Here is a 14,218-nt window from a genome sequence, read left to right on the forward strand (position 1 = left end):
GGCGGTACTGGGTCAAGGGCATCTTATGTGTCGGGGGGAGAATCTAGGGAACCAACCTAAGTTCCTCAAAGTACATTAAAGGACTCCAGAAGAGGTCTTTGGAGGCTTGGGTCCCGCAAATACCAAATACTGAAGATACAAAATCTTTACATTCACACTTTTCTAAAACGTCTCGAGAGGCAGGACTTTCCTGGGGCTTTTCGTTTTACCTTGAATCGCCCTTGGCTCCCCCATCCTTTTCCTCTGTGAGTCATCTGTCTTGCTTCTGGTCAACACGGCTTCTTCCTGGATCTTCAAAGATCTTGGAACAACCTGAAAGAGAATTTCAATATAGTAAATCTTGGGTTTTTCCCAAATATTAAAACCAAGGATCAACTGTACATTTAGTGACAAACCTACTGCTAAAATATTATTTTAAAGTATCTTAAAAGAGGGATGAACTTAAAATTCTTCCCTCTAAAAAAAAGTAAGGGGGCAGAGTTGGGGCAGCACTTCTCCAAATAAAGTTCAGCATCAGAAAGCAAAAATCAGGAACGAGATAAAGGCCAAGCTGTAACGGACATACTGAGATCCACGTATACTTTTGCAAAGAAAATATTTTGAAAATCTTGTCCTTTCCTCCAAGCTTCCAGCTTTAGTAATAATAGTTTCCCCAGATCAGTATTTCAGCACTGCTCTCTGCTCCAAAGAATGATGGGGTTTATTCAACATCCTGAGAACTGAAATTAGACAACTTTTTCAGTCACATGTGTAGATGCCACAAGGATCCATATTTTTTGCAAACGTAGAGCACTATTAAAAAAAAACTTTTAAGATGAGAGCAATAAAAAAAAAAAAAGGTATTTCTTAGAATATGCCTGACAGAGTGGCTCTAAAACCCATTCTCTTATTTTTTGGAGATACAGGAATTTCTGTGCTTCTGCAACTTTCCAAGTCAAATAACCAATCCCAAAATATTTAGCACATTTAACAGGATCCTCATAACATGACGGATTGCAAATGACAGGTTTTTCAGCTGAAAATATTTTCAAATTAGAAAATGCCTTAAGTAGTGCATCAAAATCAATATTTGCAATGGGCGATATTATTTATAGATGGTTTCATAGGCCAGCCAAGCCTCCCACTCCACTCCAGAGGCAACCAGCCAGCTCCACCTAGAGACTTAGGCCTGTGCGTTGAGACAGTGAATGCAAATGGCCCAACTGGTGGGGCAAAGAGTTTGGTAGGACATGGAAAATCCAAATTCTTGGGGAAAATTTGGGAAAATTAGGATACAAAACCACATATATATAGTCTGATTCCAATATTATATTAGTGTTAGAGAAGACTTCAAAGTCCCTTGGACTGCAAGGAGATCCAACCAGTCCATCCTAAGGGAAATCAGTCCTGAATATTCATTGGAAGGACTGATGCTGAAGCTGAAAGTCCAATACTTTGGCTACCTGATGCGAAGAACTGACCCATTGGAAAAGACCCTGATGCTGGGAAAGATTGAAGGTGGGAGGAGAAGAGGATGACAGAGGATGAGATCGTTGGGTGGCATCACCAACTCGACGGACATGAGTTTGGGTAAACTCCGGGAGTTGGTGATGGACCTGGAGGCCTGGTGTGCTGCAATTCACGGGGTCACAAAGAGTCGGACACACTGAGTGACTGAACTGAACCGAACTGAACTCCAATATTAAATAAAAATAAAATAAAATGAATGAAAAACACGAGGGGGAAAGAGGTACAGTTCCATTCAGTTGCTCAGTTGTGTCCGACTCTGCAATCCCATGAATCGCAGGACACCAGGACTCTCGGTCCATCAACAACTCCCGGAGTCTACCCAAAGTCATGTCCATCAAGTCGGTGATGCCATCCAACCATCTCATCCTCTGTTGTCCCCTTCTCTTCCTGACCCCAATCCTTCCCAGCATCAGGGTCTTTCCCAATGAGTCAACTCTTCACATGAGGTGGCCAAAGTATTGCAGTTTCAGCTTCAACATCAGACCTTCCAGTGAACACCCAGGACTGATCTCCTTTAGGATGGACTGGTTGGATCTCCCTGCAGTCCAAGGGACTCTCAAGAGTCTTCTCCAACATCACAGTTCAAAAGCATCAATTCTTCTGCGCTCAGCTTTCTTCACAGTCCAACTCTCACATCCATACATGACTACTGGAAAAACCATAGCCTTGACTAGACAGATCTTGTTGGCAAAGTAATGTCTCTGCTTTTTAATATGCTATCTAGGTTGGTCATAACTTTCCTTCCAAGGAGTAAGCATCTTTTAATTTCATGGCTGCAATCACCACCTGCAGTGATTTTGGAGTCCAGAAAAATAAAGTCTGACACTGTTTCCACTGTTTCCCCATCTATTTCCCATGAAGTGATGGGACCAGATGCCATGATCTTAGTTTTCTGAATGTTGAGCTTTAAGTCAACTTTCTCATTCTGCTCTTTCACTTTGATCAAGAGGCTTTTTAGTTCCTCTTTGCTTTCTGCCATAAGGGTGGTGTCATCTGCATGTCTGAGGTTATTGATATTTCTCCTGGCAATCTTGATTCCAGCTTGTGCTTCTTCCAGCCCAGCGTTTCTCATGATGTACTCTGCATATAAGTTAAATAAGCAGGGTGACAATATACAGCCTTGACATACTCCTTTTCCTGTTTGGAACCAGTCTGTTGTTTCATGTCCAGTTCTAACTGTTGCTTCCTGACCTGTATACAGGTTTCTCAAGAGGCAGGTCAGGTGGTCTGGTATTCCCATCTCTTTCAGAATTTCCCACAGTTTATTGTGATCCACACAGTCAAAGGCTTTGGCATAGTCAATAAAGCAGAAATAGATGTTTTTCTGGAACTCTCTTGCTTTTTCGATGATCCAGTGAATGTTGGCAATTTGATCTCTGGTTCCTCTGCCTTTTCTAAACCCAGCCTGAACATCTGGAAGTACACGGTTCACGTATCGCTGAAGCCTGGCTTGGAGAATTTTGAGCATTACTTTACTAGCATGTGAGATGAGTGCAATTGTGCGGTAGTTTGAGCATTCTTTGGCATTGCCTTTCTTTGGGATTGGAATGAAAACTGACCTTTTCCAGTCCTTTGGCCACTGATGAGTTTTCCATATTTGCTGGCATATTGCGTGCAGCACTTTCACAGCATCATTTTTCAGGATTTGAAATAGCTCAACTGGAATTCCATCGCCTCCACTAGCTTTGTTCAAATGAACTTAATTACAAAATAGAGATAGAGTCACAGATGTAGAAAACAAACTCATGGTTACAGGGGATGAGGGGTGGGGAGAGGGATACACTGGGAGACGGGACTGACATATACACATATGTCTACTATATAAAGCAGAAAACTAATCAGAACTTGCTGCCTAGCACAGCAAACTCTACTCAATACTCTGCAATGACCTTAATATAGGAAAATAATCTAAAAAAAAAAGTGTGGATATATGTATATGCATAAGTGATTCCCTCTGCTGTACAACAGAAACTAACGTTGTAAATCAACTATACCCTCCCCCCCACACACAAAAAAAAAACAAGAGGGGAGAAAGAGGAGGAGGAAGAAGGTTCTAAGGAGGTGCAGTTCAGTTCAGTCGCTCAGTCGTGTCCGACTCTCTGCGACCCCATGGATGGCAGCACGCCAAGCCTCCCTGTCCATCACCAACTCCCGGAGCTTGAGATCAAACCCGGAAGTGGTCCTTAGCTTTCCAACAAGAACTACGGGAGTCTTACTTTCTTCCTTCTAATCATGGCTATTTTCTAAATTTCAGAATCAAAAATATTCATCTTGATAGTCACAGAAGAGCTACATAATGATCAGTGTATAATCCTAAGCACATTTGAAACACGCTGTCTTCACAGTGATGGGGGAGAGCCATCCAGCCCCATGGAGCCACAGGGCCTTCCTCCTCGGTGACAGGACGCTCTGCAGAAAGGGGGAGCCGGGGGGGGGGTAGCCGTGAATTAGGCCATGCTTTGCTCGCAGCACAGATCTTGAATTAATTAAGGTATCTCCAAATTTCCTCCTCTTTAAACCCAAAAGCCAATATTGATTATTTCTTGGTTGAATGCTTTCTATGGACAAGGGGTTAAAATAGTATTTAGTTTCCAGTAGCTGCAAAGGCAACATGAGTTTTAAAAGCCTGGGTTCAAATTCCCTATACTGTGGCATCCTATAGCACACTTTTGTGCCCAAACCTCTTCTCTGCCAAAAGAAACACTTGATTTCTGATGGAATATTGGTGGGCTCGACTTAAAGACAAGAGCAAAGGCCAGAGACGATTCTATGAAATATGTGCAATAGGTATTTTTCAATTAGCATGATAATGTTGTTAAAATCTCATCTATCCACAGGGCACTTTATCTGACAACGCAAATTACCCGTAAGCCAGCTGAGCAGCCTCAAAGGATCCAAAAAGATGTCACGAAGTCTGGGGAGAGAGAAGCTTTGCCAGAGAAAGGCACGCTACCAGCCACGTGAGGTTAACAGCCAGCCCAATCAAAGCAGAAACGTCAGACAATTACGCAAACCAGACCCAAGAACTCAAAAAACATAGCCATTTGAGAACTTTGCTATGAGAGCAAACTGCTCAAGCCAGCTGAACAGAGCCCCTGGTTCCACAGAGAGCAGGTGACAAGGGACATGGCGCCCAACCCTGCAAGGTCAAGTGATATGAACCCCGGTACCTCCCGGATGGGGTGAGCCTGGCATTCTGCACAGTTACAGGTAGAAGAACACACATGATCGTGATCGGTGGAAAATTCTCCTCGGAAATGGTCAAAGCCAGACACGGTTGAGCACCTCAAGGGCCAAGTTTGATTTGCAAAGCAGCCGTGGTGCACAGGGAGACCTGGGCTTGAAGCCAGCTTGGTGCTGACCACCAGCAGCCAGCAGACTGCCCGTCTGCAATGGGCAGTTCCTTGTGGCAGGGCCATGCAGACAGATACAAGCGCCTCATGTTCAGAGAAGTGCAACCTTCTCGCTCCCGAAACGTGCTGGACCAGAGGTCACTTCCTACGCAGAGATTCTCCTGGCCACCTGTGTCAGCAACAGTCAATGCATCATAAGCTTAGCTACTGGGAAGATGGACAACGAGCTGTCCCAGAGAGTTGCCTGCTCGACAGAAAAAACCCTGGACCTTGACTGAACAACAGCCCTCACTAGAGAAAAGCCGCCATGCCCACTGCAACCGCAGTGACAGTGACAGTGAAGTGTCACAGAGGACCCCGTTCATCCGATTACAGCCCCGTCCCCAGAGGTGGGCTTCCCAGGTGGCTCAGATGGTAAAGAATCTGCCTGCAATGCAGGAGACCCAGGTTCAGTCCCTGGGTCGGGCAGATCCCCTGGAGGAGGGAATGGCAACCCACTCCAGACTTCTCGCCTGGAGAATCCCATGGACAGAGGAGCCTGGTGGGCTACAGTCCACGGGGTCGCACACAGTCGGACACGACTGAGCGACTAACACTTTCACTTTCCCCGTAAATGGCAAGGGAAGCAGACACAATGATGCCCGCTTCTCCTAACAGAGGAAACCCAATGCTCCTTGGGTGTGTAGCCCAGCCCCCAAAACACTCTGGGGAGGGCTGACCCTGCCCCAACTTCAGGGGCAACTCCTATCGCTGGGCACCCATTCCTCTTGCCACTGGTTGACTTAAAAGGGAGCATGTGATATCATTTGGGCCAATTCAACCCTGGGGGAAGTGACAGGAAGACTTCTGGAGAAAGTCTCCTGGCAGACAAAGAAAGGTCATCTGCTACTGTCCTGCCTGTATGACCCTTGAGCCACCTCAGGACCATGACTGGAGGAGACCTGGGGATAAAACCATACACCATGATATCTGGGAAAAGGTGAAGGCAAACCTCAGGATTCTGCTTAGGACGGAGAACAGGATTAGTCAATCCTGAAGGGACAAAGCGTTGGTGCCTTATGTCTATGTTCAAAAGTCTCTGCTAGGTATACAGCAGTGTCTATTTTCAAAAGAACCAGCTTCCTCTCTTTGATTATCTGCATGCAACTCAAACAGACACGCTGAATATTTTTCCATTCTAATTTCGAAATAAAATGATCTGCTGCTGAATTAGCCCAGCCCATAAATCTCCCTACTTACAATGTCATATCTAAGACCTGAAAAACAACTGTTACCAAGATAAGTGATCTGTTCTTAGCCTATGTATGCTCTGAGTGTCCAGGTACTGGAGGTGACGCAGAACAGTGCCCTCGTTAAACAAAGGGATTGACGAGGGGACTAGGCTTCTCGTTAAAATGACTGATTTGGAGGCAGAATGTGATCAGGTCATGAGAGAAGTACAGAGGAGGTGGCAATTCCATGTAGCATCAGGGAGTGGCAATGCCTCTTCGAAGGGGTGATATGTTATGGGCCCTTAGTATCCCACAGGTGGGAATGGGAAGGAAAGTACACAAGGCAGAGGGGAGAGATGAGCAACAGTGTGAACACGAAAGGGAGGTGCCCTGCAGAGGGTCTTTGGCTGTCGGAGCACAGTTCAGAGATGCTGAGTGACCTGCCCCTATAATTAAGAAATCACATGGCTGTGTGTCTCTTTCCACAATCTAAGCTCAACCTGCCCTTCAAATCCATGCATCCATGCAAGTATTCCTCCATCCATCCACCGTCCATTATCAACATGCACTAAGTCAGCTTCCTCCAAGTTCAATCACTGATGCTGTGAAAGTGCTGCACTCGATATGCCAGCAAATCTGGAAAACTCAGCAGTGGCCACAGGACTGGAAAAGGTCAGTTTTCATTCCAATCACAAAGAAAGGCAATGCCAAAGAATGCTCAAACCACCACACAATTGCATTCATCTCACATGCTAGTAAAGTAATGCTCAAAACTCTCCAAGCCAGGCTTCAGCAATACATGAACCCTGAACATTCAGATGTTCAAGCTGGCTTTAGAAAAGGCAGAGGAACCAGAGATCAAATTGCCAATATCCGCTGGATCATCGAAAAAGCAAGAGAGTTCCAGAAAAACATCTATTTCTGCTTTATTGACTATGCCAAAGCCTTTGACTGTGTGGATCACAATAAACCGTGGGAAATTCTGAAAGAGATGGGAATACCAGACCATCTGACCTGTCTCTTGAGAAACCTGTATGCAGGTCAGGAAGCAACAGTTAGAACTGGACATGGAACAACAGACTGGTTCCAAATAGGAAAAGGAGTACGTCAAGGCTGTATATTGTCACCCTGCTTATTTAACTTATATGCAGAGTACATCATGAGAAACGCTGGGCTGGAAGAAACACAAGCTGGAATCAAGATTGCCGGGAGAAATATCAATAACCTCAGATATGCAGATGACACCACCCTTATGGCAGAAAGCAAAGAAGAACTAAAGAGCCTCTTGATGAAAGTGAAAGAGGAGAGTGAAAAAGTTGGCTTAAAGCTCAACATTCAGAAAACTAAGATCATGGCATCTGGTCCCATCACTCCATGGGAAATAGATGGGGAAACAGTGCAAACAGTGTCAGACTTTATTTTTTGGGGCTCCAAAATCACTGCGGATGGTGATTGCAGCCATGAAATTAAAAGACACTTACTCCTTGGAAGGAAGGTTATGGCCAACCTAGATAACATATTTAAAAGCAGAGACATTACTTTGCTAACAAAAGTCTGTCTAGTCAAGGCTATGGTTTTTCCAGTGGTCATGTATGGATGTGAGAGTTGGACAGTGAAGAAAGCTGAGCGCCGCAGAATTGATACTTTTGAACTGTGGTGTTGGAGAAGACTCTTGAGAGTCCCTTGGACTGCAAGGAGATCCAATCAATCCACCCTAAAGGAGATCAATCCTGGGTGTTCATTGGAAGGTCTGATGTTGAAGCTGAAACTGCAATACTTTGGCCACCTCATGCAAAGAGTTGACTCATTGGAAAAGACCTGAATGCTGGGAAGGATTGGGGGCAGGAGGAGAAGGGGAGGACTGAGGATGAGATGGTTGGATGGCATCACTAACTCGACGGACATTGGTTTGGGTAAACTCCGAGAGTTGGTGATGGACAGGGAGGCCTGGCGTGCTGCGATTCATGGGGTCGCAAAGAGTCGGACACGACTGAGCGACTGAACTGAACTGAAGCACTCACTAGAGGTGGGCTCTACCATGACTTCAGGGTCGAGTGGGAAACACAAGGTTGTAAAGGCACAATCACAAATACCAACACCTCCAATACCTTGCTTGACGCCCCCCCGCCCCAGCTGCAGAAAAACTCCCACAAGGGAGTTATGCAGATCCAATGGAGCACAGCATCTGAACTATTGAGAGACGGACGGAGGAAAACCAGACAGCCAAGCATAGGGGCAGGAGCGGTCGGAAAATTAGGAGAAAGTCAGCAAAGGTCCCAGCCCTGGATGCCAAGGAAGGACATTCAGTAAGACAGAAAGAGTTCACAGCATCGATCTGCAGAAAGCTGAATAAAAATGAGCAAGTCAATCATCCAACCACATATGTTGAACAAATGGTACTAGATTTGGCAAGTCAACAACCTCTGGGTGACCTCCAACAATGTTGCCAGTTTTCAAAGGTTCACTAGGGGAAGGTTGGGAGGATATGTGAAGGTCAACACAGGCTATTCACAAAAGATACTGATGGACAGGGAGAAAAGGGGAGAGTGTTCAAGGGAAGAAGCACCAATGTGTTCACCAATTCAACATTTGTTGTGTGCCTACTGCATGTGAGAAATTGCCAGCAGCCAGGGTTGGTCCCATGGTTCAGACTCCAACCTTCCACTACAGGGGGTGAGGGTTCAATCCCTGGTTGGTGAACTGAGATCCTCCATGCCACACATCAGGGCCAAAAAATATAATAAAATAAAATAATAATTAGAAAAGAAAAAGAAACAGCCAAAGGTTGAGTGCACAAGACTCAGTCCTGCCCTCAGTTAGATTACAATCTAATTAGAAGAAGGTTTATCTCGTTTGTCTAGCTGGTCTGTTAAGGATGAGAAAATGGGGTGTATTTACAGGTAGGATAGAAGGAAAGGCATAACAGCAGAGACAGATTCTCTTCCAGTCTGGAAGAGGCAGAGGAAAGGCCAGGGCATAACATCAGCTCCAGTAGGTGGGAGGGATCCCCGTGTCTCAGAAGTGAGGTGTTACTATGTATTCAGCAACTCACTCCACAGGGGGAACCCCCTGATTCAAGGCATTTGGCAATTTCTGGGGATAACTAGGCTTCCCTGGTGGCTCACTGGTAAAGAATCCGCCTGCAATGCAGGAGACCAGGGTTTGATCTCAGGGTCAGCAAGATCCCTCGGAAAGGAAATGGCAACCCACTCCAGCATCCTTTCCTGGAGAATCCCATGGACAGAGGAGCCTGGGAGGCTACAGTCCTCGGGGTCACAAAAGAGTCAGACACATTTTGCAACTGAGCATGCACACACACATGAAGTTAACTATTCCTATTGTGGGCAATTTCCAAAAACTGACAGAATTCCCAGGTGCAGAACTGAACAGAGATACAGGCGATCTTTCCAGCAAGTCCGCAGGCACCAGCCTTGACGGACCAGAAGCCCAGCAGAGATCGAGGGCCCTGACGCTACTGGGAAGTCACGAGGTGATGGCGAGGAAATCTGTGAAGATCAGCCAGACAGCCGCTCTGCTGGCAGCTGGGCCCTGCGACCTGTCCTCGTGTGCAGGGCAGACACTCAGGACGCGGGCTGCAGAGCCAGCAAATGCGGCAGCGCTCTGAGACGGCAGCTGCGTCAGCTCCGCTGCTTCCTGAATCCGCCCGGGATCCAAAGCGGTGGCCATGGTTGCTTAGTCGCTCAGTCCTGTCCAGCTCTCTGTGACCCCACGGACTGTAGCCCTCTAGCTCCTCTGTCCATGGGATTCTCCAGGCAGGAACACTGGAGTGGGTTGCTACTGCCTCCTTCAGGGGAGCTTCTTGACCCAGGGATCATACCCACATCCCCTGCTTGGCAGGCGGATTCTCTCTGGATTTCTTTCCCATCTAGGTCACTTCAGAGCACTGAGCAGAGCTCTCTGAGCTACACAGTCAGTTCTCACCAGCTATCTATTTTATATACAGTACTCTTGCCTGGAAAATCCCATGGACGGAGGAGCCTGGTAGGCTACAGTCCATGGGGTCGCTAAGAGTCGGACACGACTGAGCAACTTCACTTTCACTTTTCCCTTTCATGCACTGGAGAAGGAAATGGCAACCCACTCCGGTATTCTTGCCTGGACAATACTAGGGACGGCGGAGCCTGATGATGGGCTGCCGTCTATAGGGTCACACAGAGTCGGACACGACTGAAGTGACTTAGCAGCAGCAGTGAATCTATGTGTATGTGTATGTCACTCAGTTGTGTCTGACTCTGCGACCCCAACAAGGACTGTAGCCTCACCAGGCTCCTCTGTCCATGGGATTTTCCAGGCAAGAACACTGGAGTGGGTTGCCGTTCCCTTCTCCAGGGCATCTTCCCAACCCAGGGATCAAACCCAGGTGTCCCTCATTGCAGGCAAATTCTTTATATCTATCTATATATATATAGATATATATATACATGTCAATTCCAATCTCCCATTTCATCCCACACCTGCCTCTTCTTGGGTTTTTTTTTTCCTTTTTTAATTATTATTTCTGAGAAGAGAACAAAACGAATCTAGACAGTAACATTCCTTTGGAGCCCGTGGTATTCCAGGAGGAGTCTTTCCTCCTAGGAAAGACACTGGGTCTTTCTCTCCTCTGGCCCTTGTCCTGTGAACCTGAAAGCTTCCAGCTGATGGAGCTGATGGCAGAGAGGGAGCAGTGGCCGCCCCCCTCCACCAGGACAAGACACGCAGCCCCCAAATAGCTCCACAGCCCCTCAGTCTGGGGGCCACGGTCGGCCTTGAGGTCCCCAGGAAAAATGAGACATCAGAAGGAAAACAGGCTAGGTTTGAAAGGCGAGTGACATCAAGAAAAGGGAAAACAACTATAAATACTACTTCTCTCCCGTTTTACACTGAGCCTTCTGTTAAAGGAAACACATTTAACAGAGTCGGGTTTTTTTTTTTTTTTTCCTAAGCTCAACTGGAAAAACATAAATATTTAGTCATTTCATAACGGCAGACAACTGACAAGCAGGCCACAGATTAAAGGAACATGATGTATTTCTAAGAAAGTCCATCAAACAAAATATATCTTTGGGAACAGAATCCCAAAGCCTGTTTTAGAAGCAAATTTTGGCCTTCAAAATGAATTTTGTCTTGATGTAATCACATCTTATGAGATAGCAAGTGTATCAATAGCCATCTTTGTGAACAATGAGGTCTGTTTCACATTTTTATTTCATTATTTGTGTCAGATTTTTAAACTAACAACACTGGGCAGAAGAAAAAAATTAAAACATTATAAATGTATAATTGGGTTTCCCTGGTGGCAAAGAATCTGCCTGTCAATGTAGGAGATGTAGGTTTAATCCCTGGGTCAGGAAGATCCCCTGGAAAAAGAAAGGGCAATCCACTCCAGTATTTTTTTTTTCCCACTCCAGTACTCTTGCCTGGGAAATCCCATGGACAGAGGAGTCTGGCAGGCTACAGTCCATGGGGTCACAAAAAGTCGGATACTACTTATAGCAGCTAAATAACAACAATGCATAATTACTTCAGAGGTAGCATATAAAATAACTAATTGCCAAGTTAATTGATATTGTAATTACCATCTCAGTATCATAAATGAGAAATGTGAACTTCCTGAGTGGCAAGAGGATTTGTAACAGAGCAAAAGGAAAGTAACTTACATTAACAGAGAGATTACATGTAAGGGACCCAAAGGATATTACAGAGCAACATTTTCAGATGTAATTCCTTCTATCAGCATCCGCAGATGTCTTTATTTTTAATAGACTTTGAAGAGACAGATCAGGAGAGTCAGAAGTTTTCCTAAGAAAAATCAACTTGATAAAGGCAGAAAGACAAAACCACTGAGACTTTCTAATAATGCAGATAATTCACCTCATTATCTGTCTTTACTGTTCTGCTGTTAAAAAACAACACATCGCCAAATGCTTAGAGAGTACCAAGCGGGAAAGCTTTCCTTGTGCTCTGTAAGAGGGAGGAAATTCAAAGAACCCTGAACTCGTCTTGAAGGTCGGTCTATGCCGCCGGCTTGGCTGAGACACCCTGGCTCCCTGGTGATGGCATTTTCGCCACCAGGAGTACGGAAGCCAGCCTTTCCGTTTCTGCTTGACTTTTGACTCATTTAAGAGAACCGCATTCAAATTGCCTCATGTGTACTGGACACACTTTGGAAAGAAAGGTCATTAAATCTTCTCATGTATTTAAACAGAAATCAGGATCCTCACCACAAACGCCCTTTGCTGACACTCGGGACGTGAGGTTTATAACGTGCTTCTGGCTGCAACAGCTGTGCACACCCTCCGCACAGAACCCTCCATGAAATCCACCATCAGGGAGTCCTGCAGTTCAGTTCAGTTCAGTCACTCAGTCGTGCCCGGCTCTCTGCAAACCCATGAATCGCAGCACGCCAGGCCTCTCTGTCCATCACCAACTCCCAGAGTTTGCTCAAACTCATGTCCATTAAGTCCGTGATGTCATCCCAACATCTCATCCTCTGTCGTCCCCTTCTCCTCCAGCCCTCAATCTTTCCCAGCATCAAGGTCTTTTCAAATGAGTCAGCTCTTCGAATCAGGTGGCCAAAGTACTGGAGTTTCAGCTTCAACATCAGTCCTTCCAATGAACACCCAGGACTGATCTCCCTTAGGATGGACTGGTTGGATCTCCTTGCAGTCCAAGGGACTCTCAAGATTCTTCTCCAACACCACAGTTCAAAAGCATCAATTCTTCAGTAACTATTAACTGAGGACTTCACACAAAGAGCCACGCTCAGGGGTGAGGCCAGACAAAGAAGTTCCACGGTGTGTCTCTCATGCCTTGAGGGAGAGTTACTTAGCTTGTGGCCTAATGTTTTATGATATAGAATAAAGGGCAACGCGTGTGTGTGTTAGTCGTTCAGTCGTGTCCAACTCTTGCGACCCTATGGCCTGTAGCCCGCCGGGCTTCTCTGACCATTGGATTCTCCAGGCAAGAGTACCGGAGGGGTTGCCATTTCCTTCTAAAGTGGATCTTTCCAACCCAGGGAGTGAACCCTGGTCTCCTGCATTGTAAGCAGATTCTCTATTGACTGAGCTACCAGAGAAGCTGTCAACAGCATGACAACGTCTAAATCATCTTCGCCCTCCCCTGCGGCAGTCAAGGCGGACTTTTCAAGGCAGAACAACGGGCCCAGACAGAGGTTTGTGCAGAGAAGCCGGCTCAGTTCCTCAGGCGTTCTAGAAAAGTGGAAAAGTAGGAGAGCCCGCGGGGGGGTGGGGGGGAGCAGCGGGCACCTGGCTGGACCAGCAGGAAGGCTTGTGTGGAGGCAGACGGCCAGATGGAGCCAAAGGGAGGGTCTAGAAGGACAGGCTGCAAAGTGCGACCCTTGCTCTGAAAACAGCAGCTGGGGATGTTTGCGCCTCTGCAGAGGGAAGCGTCCCAAAGGGGCTTTGGGGAAGATATCCGAGGCGGCTGACTGCAGAGAGCGAGATGCTGGAGTGGTCCAGCTGGGAGTGAAGGCAAGGCAGCCGAAGAGCCAGGAGCAAGGCAGAGGGAAGAGGACATGCCAAGACTGGGGGGCCCTCAGGAGACAGAAGAGGAGACGGCACGCAGGGAGGTGGGGTCTAGGTGAAGACTGGGCGCCCTGATCCAGTCCAGGGATGAGCATCACCCAGGCCCCGAGCAGTGGAGCTGGGCGTGGTGGACCGGAGCTCCAGGGCTCGGTCTAGAGCATCTGGGAGCCCCAGAGCGCTGCAGAGAGCTCCCTGGGGCGGGGGCCAAGATTGGGGGGGGCTAGAGAGGGGCTGCAGGGAAGGGGCTCCTCGCCCTCCTGGGGAGCAGAGCCTGACCCTCGGCCTCCCCATGCTCCCTCCTGCTGAATCCGCGCTCTGTTCTGTTCAGGGGGTCAGCACCTGAAATCTCTGCTGAGTTTTCCGTTGGCAGCATTCACGCAATACGAGGATGATATTCCCTCAGTACTCTGCTTCCTCTCGCTGGGAAAAAGAGCCATTGGATACCTGGACTTCTCTTTGCCAGCCTAACCTTCTGAAACACGACCAGGTTTGGAAACGGGGAAACGAGATCTTCTCGGCAGGCTCTGTCAGTCTAAAAAGAGGATGGGTCCCTTCTCCCTCTGGTTTTGTGGCAGAGAGAATATCTTCATCTTCAAAT

At 46.9% G+C, this 14,218-nt stretch overlaps 1 protein-coding gene across 6 annotated transcripts in view; it reads right to left on the reverse strand.

Moving 5' to 3' along the window:
- ERG (ETS transcription factor ERG) overlaps positions 1–14,218 on the reverse strand; it is a 322,953-nt gene that overhangs the window by 238,557 nt on the left and 70,178 nt on the right. For 5 of the 6 annotated variants that reach the window (XM_081573193.1, XM_081573198.1, XM_081573196.1 and 2 more), the window contains exon 2: positions 210–312. The gene's annotated coding sequence lies outside the window, so the exon portion shown is untranslated. Of the gene's footprint in view, positions 1–209; positions 1,909–3,725; positions 5,789–14,218 lie in introns of those variants that run through there. The other variant, XM_081573194.1, reaches the window with a different exon arrangement.

Source organism: Giraffa tippelskirchi, chromosome 2 (genome assembly GCF_054371585.1).
Source record: "Giraffa tippelskirchi isolate mGirTip1 chromosome 2, T2T-mGirTip1v1.2.pri, whole genome shotgun sequence".
Taxonomy (NCBI): domain Eukaryota; kingdom Metazoa; phylum Chordata; class Mammalia; order Artiodactyla; family Giraffidae; genus Giraffa; species Giraffa tippelskirchi.